The following is an 11,496-nucleotide window of genomic DNA, read 5'->3' on the forward strand; positions in this document are numbered from 1 at the left end:
GAGGAAATGTTAGAAAATAGTCCACCTAATGGTACAAACTTTACTATATAAACCAATTAATAAATATTATTCTGTATACATTTAACATATAAATTTTTTTATTACAGATCATGCAAAAATTCCAAGCATCTCACAACAACAATCAGAGGATATCACTCTACAGCAGATTAATCAAAAAATGGACGACCTTATGCAAAATTTTATGGATTTGAAAAACTTTGTGGAAAATTATGTGAAACCCCCAACAGCACACCATTGTCCAACCTGCACTTGTCCCCCCTCACCCTATCCCACGCAGTTAACCCCAAACCCTGTCTGTGGACCAAAGCGTTTCGATGAGCTTTCCTTCCCTTCTTCACCTGATACCAGTTATCTAGAAATCCCTAATTCTCCTGTTTTTGTTTCCCTTTCTGCCCCACCTTCCCAGTCATAATTGTATATATATATGAAATAACGTTACTTTTCTTATATTGTGTTGTAATTACTTTCAGCTCCTTGTGATAAAACCAATGTAGGTGTCCACGGACACCGCGGTTGTTCGGAAATGTTCGTAAAGAAACGAAAACGTGACTGTCCTGAGGACACTATATCTGTCCGTAATGTTCCCATGCAAGTTGAAAATGTTCTAAGAACACTCGTAGTGTCCTGAAATGTTCGTAAATAAACGAAAATTGAGGTGTCCTCAAGAACACTATGCCTATTCGTAGTGTTCAATAGCAAACAGAAACTGTTCTAAGAACACTCGTGGTGTCCTGAATTGTTCGTAAATAAACAAAAATGGAGGTGTGCTTGAAACGCTATGTCTGTCCGTATTGTTAGCAAATAAATTAAACTGTGCTAAGAACAAACGGCTGTCCGTAACTGTTCGTTTTACATGTGACGCACTTTTAATTAGTTCAGGACCCGAACACTGTCCGCAGAACATCAACACGCATGCGCAAAACAATGTCCGTACGTTGGGTGTCCTGCGAACGACCGCTACTAGAGCGAACATGCTCACAAAACAATCATGTGACCGCGCCCACGCTCATCTTGTGCTCTAAATGCGGACACTGTTCGTGTCCCCGACCAGTTTAAAAGTACATTTCCAAGTAATCCACAATATTTCCCACATATTTCCCACATACTAATCCTAACTTTCCACATAGTTTTTGTGACTTTTTGAACCTTTTTTGATGTCCGATCTGTCTTGCGGACGGCGTGCATGTCCGCGACCCGCGCACAAGCACCCCGATATAAGACCACGCCCTAGAGCGCATTCTCATTGTGTTTCTGACTATTCCACAGAGCACACTGCATTTTGCTGCATACTTTGCAGATTTTGAGATTTCCATCTCCAAGCCTATCACATCCATGGCTCGACTATTACCACATGGTCCTACATTTGCCTCAGCACCACCCCCACCCCCTCCACCACCACCATTTCCCCAAGGGCCTGAAGAGGGGAATAGGAGTGAGGATACAGAGGAGGAAAAAGAGGATGACGAGAATGAGGTAGAGGAAATCCCTACTACCCGCCCTCGGCGTGAATCTTGGGTGTGGCGGTTGTTTACCGTTCATGGAAACGGTCCTAAGTCTCATGCGAACCGTGTCACCTGTAATGAGTACAAAATGGTACTCAGTCGCGGGAAGCATGGTTCGTATAGCTTTGGGACCACTACCGTAAAGCGACACCTGCGCTCATTCCACACTGGGGCCATTCGCAAGGTTGTACCTTGCGAGAAGCGTAGTAGGTTGATTGCCTCTACTTCATCCTCCGTTCCTGATCCTGTCACCACAAGGAACACCTCTGTGGGACAGCGTCTTCCTCAAGCTGCCTCACAGGCCATACAGAATTGTGATGACCCTTACCTTTCGAGGGTCACAGTTGTATGTGTGTACTGTGACACAGTACTCTGCAGGGGGGAACGACTTCTGAGTTCTTTTGAGACGATCGCCTCAGAGCACCAGAAGACCTGCTCACTACCCAAATAAAACCCACTCTACATCTTCCTCTCTCAGCTCGCCCTTTCTTATCCCTGTGGTTGGTGTCCCCCTCCCTTTACCCTCCTTTCCCTCCTCTCCTAGAGTGTCGTGTATAAAAAAGAACAAAAAAAATACAAAAAAACAAAAATCTAAAAAAAAATAAGGCTCTTTTCAGAGCCGCCTTTCACAGTTAAAAAATAGAAGTGAAGATACATAAAGCATAGCCATTTCCATTTCGTGAAAGTCCGCGGACGGTCCACGAACAGAAAAACAATTGCATTGCTACCCTATTGAAACCAATGCATTTTTCTCTAACAGGAAGTGGTGGCTCTGAAAAGAGCCTTTGGGAGGTGTTTGAATGTAAAACATTTTAACTACGGAAGACGTACTTCAAAACGAATGCTCTATTTCTAAAAAAGGTCGCAATGCATTTTGTACATTTCTCAGAAAAATCTGATTGCCAGCATAAGTAAGATGGACTCCATCTTTGCGAAAAATGTATGTACTACGAAACAAAATATTTTCATTGTTAAAGGAGGACATGCCAAAATCTCTTAGGAAGGCACAAACAGCCTTATTAACATTACGCCTTGCTTTCTCCAATTGTGGACCACATGAGAAGGAACGAAGCCACACTTGTCTCTGCGCAATCCGTGAAAAAATTATTTTAGAGTTTGGAAACATGTCCATTATCTTCTGAAGTCCTTCTTTCATTGCAGATTGCAAAGACATTCCAGACACATGTCCTAAACTGTTCCCTCCACAATGAATTACAATTATGTCTGGATGTTCCTCTATCTTCAAAGTTGCACAGAGAGGTAGCAAGTCCAACCACTTCATTCCACGCACTCCATGCCAGTGCACTTCCACATGTGGGAATCCAAGATTTATAGATACTCCACAGCTTTCTGCATGCACCTTCAACCAATGAATCCACGAGTCTCCCAAAATCCATACAATCTGTGTTTTGAAACACTCAGCCATAGCTATCTGTTCTTCTCTCTGCAAAAACAATATCTGAGAAAACCTCTCCTAGCCCAACACACTCACTAAACTTTACTGACCAATCCCTTGCTCCATCCAATCTCATTTCCATACCTCCCCTCCCCAAATTCCCCGGATGTAATACGCAGTGTCCTAGAACTACCGCCATGTCCGCAAACGTATCGTAACATGTACAGCCCTTCTACCATTTCGATTTCACTCTCTGTGCCATTCCCTCATTGGATGTAGCTAAGCAATCACATGACCATCCACCAATCAAATCCAATAACTCTACATGTAACTGCATCATCATAGAGCAGCACTACAAATGTACGTTGTATCTCTCGGAGTACAAGTCTCATACCATTGACAACCACGATCTACGAGAAATACTATACAAATCTCCAATATTTCTACTTGCAGCTTGGTCTACATCCGTATACATGAACAGAAAGTACAGGTATGCATATTTTCTACACAGTACATGAACACATTTTCTAACTGACTTTTACCTTCAATAATCTGAAAAATGAATGGACGATCATTGTTTCATTGTCCTAAAATGAACTGTCACTTACAAACCTTTATATCATTTAATTTCTTCATACACACACACACACATGCAAATACTATTAAACTAACATTTTTTAAATAAAATATATACACAACATATAATCACACAAAATAACATACACACTCTATGATCAAATCTCAAACAATAATATTTGTACAAACACATAATTGGTTTTAATTTTTTTCGTTTATATAAGTACTTACATACATTTATATAGGACAAGCAGACTATGACATTCACTCACTGTTACGTGCAAAAGCAAGCTATGACACATAGATCTCAACTCACACGCTTTTGGCGGGTGTCACCCACCTTGTAAAGGACTGACTCACCCGCCAAGCCTCCTGCACGCCCATTCATTCCAATGGGCGTCTCACCCGCCAAAAACAAAATCAGGTGATTTCACCCTGCCTTTGTGACACACATGGTTGAAAGCTATGATGACAATGACTCACTATTACGTGGAAAAGCTTAGTTACAAGAATAGTGGTATACGTTGGTAGATTATGAATTCCACAAACCATAGTAAAGATATTTTCTTTCCTACTATTAGTCATAATATAGTTTTAATGGTTTTCAGGAAGGCGCTGAGCATTTCAATTTAAAAAAATCTATGTCTAAAATGAAAACAGTGCTATATAGCAACCAAATTACTAATTTCTTTCTTTTACAATTGCAGTGAAGCCCATTCTCCTGAATAGAAGCAGCCGATTTTGATTTACAAAGAACAACTAAGAAGCAAACTACTCATTTTTGAAAAAAAAGTAAGTAGTACTATAATATTTGATTTATAACTCACACGCACTGTACAGTGCATTCATGGTATTTCTGTGCCTGAAAATAGAGATTCTGCACCATTCTGACCAAAAATCCCCCCCGTCTTAAACAGTGATCTCCTGTCAGAATGGCCCTCAAATTCCTATTTTTCGGCACACAAATTACCCAACTCAGCCGCTAGAATGTAGATGTTGTAGAACAAACAACTGTTTTAATTGTATAGCTTTACCTATATTATTTATTCTTCTCCACACCACCGGCTTACTTTTTTCTGTCATCTGAACCCCAGTTTAGTGACACATTAATTGAAGAATATCCATCCCTGGTAGTTCAACTTCCCAATTCACAATCACACACCATTACATACATCTTTATCATCTTACTCAAACAATCATGCACACAACACACATGCATTGCAGAAAACCCCAACCCATACCTTCTGTATGTTTTTCAACAGATGCTAGAGAATGCCCACCAAAAAGCAACTCCGTAGAAAGTGACGCAGAAGTAGAGCAAATGAAAAGAAAAGTCTCCAACATAAACACCCATCTATAGCAGAATTTGTAAAAAACGTTGAAACACAACAGCTAATACAGTCATGTTGTGAAACAGAAGAAGTTTTTAGTGCAAAAACTTTGCCTCCTCTATCACAAAGTAAAACGACCCAAAAAACTATTAACAGAAAATCAACTACAAATAAAACGTCTTCTATAAATCTTGATATAGTACAAAGTAAGCATACCAAGAAAAGTATATTAGCCAAAATGTTCCGTCACAAAGTCCTTCAAAATCTGATAAAAACAGGAGAGAAACCAGGTTCAACACTTCAAACCTATCGTAGGAAAGTAATCTTAGAAGCGTTGATAGACAGTGCAATTATTCTCAAAAGAAACGTATTTATTGTTGTGTTAAACAGAATTAAACCACTAACAAAAATAATAACTAAACTTCAAAAAAGACTTCTCAATAAACAAAATGTGAACAGAAATAACTTCTTAAACATCTGTGGGGGTGAATGGAGTCACACTACAAGCACAGAACCATACTTTAATGAAGAAGCGTACAAACAATACAATTGCCATACATAGCAGTGGTCGAGGTTATGAAAAAGTTAATAATACCATAATGGAACAAGAAGTACTCCTTACAAAAATATGCCCTGAAAACTTAGATTTACCCCTCCGTTCGACTGAATCAGAACATCTAATTTACACATGGCCATGCACGTCAATGTGTAACATTCCCAAAAAAATGTTCAAATCTTTACGCATATTCCTCAATCAATATGTGAAAAACAAAGACAAAATCAAAATTAAAATACTGCAAAGTACGGATGCTTGTCCAGTACGCAAGCACACAGGACTGCAAGGACATTCGTTGGCCTGCATATCTGGAGCTACTTGCAAAACAACCTTCCATGATATCAAAAGGATATCAACACATCATGCAAGTATAAGAAATCTAGTTTATAAACTGTAGTATGCAAAAAGTCCTGCTTTAGCACTAGCCAATTTAAATAACATTTTTCTACATGGTACACCAAAAGACCTCCTAGAAGAAATCAAGTATATATAGAAAAAATATTTTGGAAATGAAACCCACTTACAAGATGAAATAGCTGTCAACCAACTTCGTAACAAATCTGCACATGGCAACCTTTCACTACACACATACAAAAAAGAAATACTAACATTTCAAAGCACTTCAGCTGAAGTACCAAACCACGTGTGTGTATGTTGCTGCAGAACGTGTTATAAAAGTAACACAAAAACTATAGACCTTTCATACAAAATAGAAGACAATGAAGATTCTAAATGGTTTGAATTAGCTCTCTACCTTATAGCAGAAAACAAATACGAAATAACTGACCCCATAATACTTTGCAGTTACTGCACTACCAAACTTGACAACAACCAAACTCCTTCACATGCTATCTCAAATAACTTGGAATTACATCCACTACCAAAACTCCTTCAACAACTTAATTTATATGAGAGCATCATAATTCAAACAGTTCATCCATTTCAAGCAATAATACGCCTTCAACCAAAAACTGCAAAATTACCTCCCACTGAATTAGTGAAAGGTATTTGTGGAAAAGCAGTGTATTTTCCATTAGATCTAAAAGAAAATGTGCATACTCTAGGAGTGCAATGTCCAATGCAACAATCTTTAATTATCTTGGTAAATGGAGTACCTTCAAAAGACAAAATAATTTGGCAACAACTGGTAGATTTACATAAAGTTAGAGAAGCCCTGCAATATCTCAAAGAGAATAATGATTATTACAAAGAAATTAATATCGAAGAAAACTTGAAAGATACAGCTGAAATAATTCAAGAGACACAAGAAACTGGTCAATTTGAGCTCCTAGATCCTGCTACAATAGCAAACACTTTAGACCATTATACAATTCACCCATTGCACTCTAATGACACCATAGAAGATGCACTGGAAACGTACCAAATGCGTCAAACAAAAGGATCACCAATCAGCATATGGGAAAAAAGTATATAAGCACGTGCTTTTCCTCTACTCTTTCCTACTGGCAAAGGAGGAAGATACGATGATAGACCTGTTCAAATATCAGCATCAGAATATCGCTCATTACGAATGTATTCTGAAGATCCCAGATTTCGACAAAATGTGGAATACATATTCCACCTACTCTTTGAAAGTGAACTAGCAACTTTATGTTATGGAGTTGCACACATATTAAAATCAGGATCAAACTTTCAAAATATGACAGCCACACAATTATTACAAAAAGTTCAACAAAAAGATGAGGTTTTACAGGCAAATCTTACAAATCTATTAGCAAATATGCGAGGTACTAAAGAGTACTGGTTTCGACGCCATGGAGATGTATGGTGTATGATCAGAAACCTTGGCCCACCCACTTGGTTTGTTACATTAAGTTGCGCAGAATATGCATGGGAAGATTTACATGCCTTCCTACGCATATCAAACGAAAACAAAACAAACATAGATATACTAACACCTGGAGAACTTTGTTCTCAGGATCCTGTTAGTGTTTCTAGATATTTTCACCATCGCTTCATTGCTATGCTACATTTTATTTGTAATAAAACTGTTCCTCCCCTTAGAGAAGTGCAACACTTCTTTTGGAGAAAAGAATACCAAGCCAGAGGAGCGCCACATGTCCACATGCTTTTATGGATTAAAGATGCTCCTAAATTTGGTCAAGACAGTGATGCCACTGTTTTACAGTTTATTGAAAAATATGTCACTTGTGAAATTCCGTCAGAATCCACAAATAGTGATCTTCATGCAAAAATCTTACAATTCCAAAGACACAAATGTGGCAAATATTGTCGTTGCAAATACAAAAACAAAGGGAAATACTACACCAAATGCCGATTTGGTTTCCCTAGACCAGTTACAAATACAGGTCAAGTGAACAACCTCATGTCTTCAGTTAGACATAGTGTTAAAGGTAAGTCACCTAAAAATACATATTGCATAAAAAGAAAAGAAGAAGAAAAATATATCAATGATTACAATGCAATCATTTCCCACTTGTGGAATGCAAACATAGATGTGCAGTACATTGCAGACAATTCTACTGCAGTTGCACGATATGTCACAGCATACTTAACCAAATCAGAAAAGACAGAGCTCCAAGACCTCTGGAATGACCTGTCATCAGATAAAACAGTGTCTCAGAAATTATACAGCTTAGGCATAAAAATGCTGTCCCATAGAGAATGTGGATCCTATGAAGCAGCTGATCGATTAACTGGTACTGCATTGTATGGTAAATCTGCAAATATAGTATGGCTAAGTCTTGGTCTAACTAAATCTAGAAAAAGAGTTCTAAAATCATACGAAGATATAGAAACAATAGCCAAACATGATCCCAACGGCCAAGACATTTTAAAAAACAATGTATTGGACACATACTACCCAAACAGGAGTACCACTTTGGAAACATGTGTCTATACCACATAGCCCAAAACTACACATACAAAAATAATATAAAACCTGATGAGCAAAACCGTAAATACAAAGTGACAAACTGTGATGGCAGCTTAGTAAAACTCACCAAACCAAATTGAATTAATCATATAAAATTGTCATTAAAGACTCCTCAACATAAAGAAATATATTACATGTCCCTGCTACAACTCTTCAAACCATGGAGAAAAGATGAAGAAATACTAGATACCTATGACTCATATGAAGACGCTTTCAAAGCCAATGAAAGCAGTATAACTGATGTAAACTTTGCACAGTACAAAACAATGTTGCACAATGAACAGCAACAAGAAAAGGAACTCCAGGCCCAACTAGATAAGGACACTCCTGACAGTAGTCAACCATCTGTCACAGGAAGCCAAGAACCACTGGGAGAACCACTAATAACAAATGAGGCAGAATTGGCTATGATAGAAGTAGAAAACACCATGTGTCACTATAAAGATAAAGAAGACTTAACTACACTACAATCAAAACTAAACAAAGAGCAACGTAGCATTTTTCAAGAAATAACAAAAGAAATTGCACACAGTGTGCAACATGAAAACAAAGAATGCACCTGCCAAAATTACAAACCTATACTATTGTATGTCAGTGGTGAAGCTGGTTCTGGCAAAACATTCCTAATCAAAATCATCAGTAAGTTCCTTCAACAATTGACAAACAACAAACTGTCAGCTGTTGTCACTGCCCCCACAGGTTTTGCTGCCTACAACATAGGTGGTGTCACTTTACACCGATTACTACTCCTGCCAGTAGAACACCAAAACAAGTTAGATTATTACAAACTTTCTGCAGAAGCTGCAATGGAAGTATGCAGAGTATTGAAACAAATGAAAATGCTACTAATAGATGAAGTGTGCATGGTGTCCAACCTAATGTTGTCTTTGATTCACCTCAGATTACAAGAAGTACTCAAAACAAACTATGAAGAGCTCTTTGCAGGAAAACACATCATTGTTTTCGGAGATCTTCTTCAATTGACACCTGTAAAAGGTGAGCCTATTTTTAAAACATTAGGACACAAACTCTGCCGTAAAACTGTTGGCAGCATTGGAGATGTCAACCTTTGGCAACATTTCCAAAGCAGAGAATTAACAGAAAACATGCGCCAATCTGCAGATCTCACTAATGCCAACATCTTAAAAAGTATCAGAGTTGGTATACTTTCTAGAGAAGCAGAAGCAATATTGAAAACCCGGCACATTCATTCACTTTATGGTGATAATGCATGTGCTACAGATGTTATGGAACAATTAGCCCACAAAAATGTCAATTGTATGGCCTTAATGCCAACTCTTGCAAGCTGTTTCAAATTCAATGAAATAATGTTAAGCAAAGAAATGCAACCAATTATGGAAATTAGCGCCACAGACAAACTAGATGTACATGGAATGGCACTACCCATGTGTGACCAAGCCACAGCAAGACTAAATAGTTTAGAAAAATCAATCTCAAACACAGCAGGCTTGGAAAAGATATTAAAATTATCCTTAAATTGCAGAGTAATGCTTAAACGTAACCTTGACGTGGACCAAGGACTAGTTAATGGAGCACTGGGTACAGTTGTTGGCTTTCAAACATACCCACGTGACAACAAAATTCAGTTTGTCAAAATTCTCTTTGACAAACTTTCAGAAGTAAAAAGAATAGGACGCTCAACAGCTCGATTCCTTCTCTTCAAAGACATGTATGTAAACAGAGAACAATTTTCTCTAACTCTTGCATACGCAGTCACCATTCATAAATCACAAGGTCTTACTCTAGACAAAGCAATGATAGACATTGGTAACACAGTCTTTAAAGAAGGCATGAGCTACGTAGCACTGTCACGCCTACGTACAATTGACGGTCTATTTCTAATAAACTTTGATGCAAGTAAAGTAAACGCTGATATTCCTTGCATTTTAGAATACAATAGACTTTGTTCACTATACACCCCCCATCTACAAACATATCCTGTTCCACAAAAAGGAACATTTTCTAAAAGAAAACTAAATCAAACAGAAATGCAACAGGATGTCACTGCAAATCCTCCAAAGAGACTAAAAGAAACTAAAACTTCCTCAAGTACCACAAGCAAAAAAGAATCAATTAGGGAAAGTAAACCAGGTACCTCTTTAAAGAAGGAAGACAAACTCCAAAAAAAGCAGTTAGATACAGAACTACCTGGACCATTTAAATTCTCAAATATATTTGGTGTAAGTTGCTACGCAAATGTAGCAATGAATATTCTATTTCAATTAACACCAATTGTTGACAACATTTACTCACACAGTACAGGCCCATTGTGTTTGCAAATGTTAGTACTTCACAGAAATGCAGCAAACAATCCTGACAACACGTATAGTGTTTTTGGAATAAGACGACAATTGGACTACTGTGCTGGAATGGTGAAATTCACTATAAACTCACAGGAAGATCCACAAGAATTTCTAATGTACTTGCTATTAGTAGTGGAAAACAAAAAAATACCTATAAATGAAATCTTCCAGATTTCATACATGTGGAAACATACATGCACTCTCTGCAACAATGTGACACAAGAACAAATCCCTAATGAGCGCTTTGTCTATATATCAATACCTAATTCTGAATCCGTTCCATTTCAGCAACTTGTACAAAGTGCAAACGACGGTAGATTATGTTCTACCTGCAATTTGGATAATCGCTCCACGTTACTAATACAAACACATAGTAAATACGTAATACTAATGCTTCTACGTTACAATGCAGATGGTACGAAAAACAACTGCAAGCTGACTGGATTCACACATGGTCAAATTTCACTTGGTAGGAAAACCTTCACAACAATAGGTATAATCTACCACGCAGGAGCCACAACCAACTCAGGGCACTACACTGCATATATAAAAAAAAATGTGGATGGTTTGAATGTAATGATAGTACCGTTACTCTAAAGCAGAGATTACAAGCTAATCTTACAAATGCGTATTTAATGTTCTTAAAACCAAAATTTGATAACTGAACTGTACTTAAACCTTAGGTACACTTGTTGTAAAAAAATATAAACTGTCACAATATTTCAAAACCTATCTAACAGCCCAAAGATTCTACAACAACTAATCAGATAAATTAATACCACTCAAATAGAGCAAAAAATAGACAGTTAGAATACGCCAATTGGTATCTAACTGTCCCAAAATTTACAAATATGCAAACAGATAAATCAATAC

The sequence above is a fragment of the Ambystoma mexicanum genome, chromosome 7q (assembly GCF_040938575.1).
Source record: "Ambystoma mexicanum isolate Mex_15411 chromosome 7q, UKY_AmexF1_1, whole genome shotgun sequence".
Lineage (NCBI taxonomy): Eukaryota > Metazoa > Chordata > Amphibia > Caudata > Ambystomatidae > Ambystoma > Ambystoma mexicanum.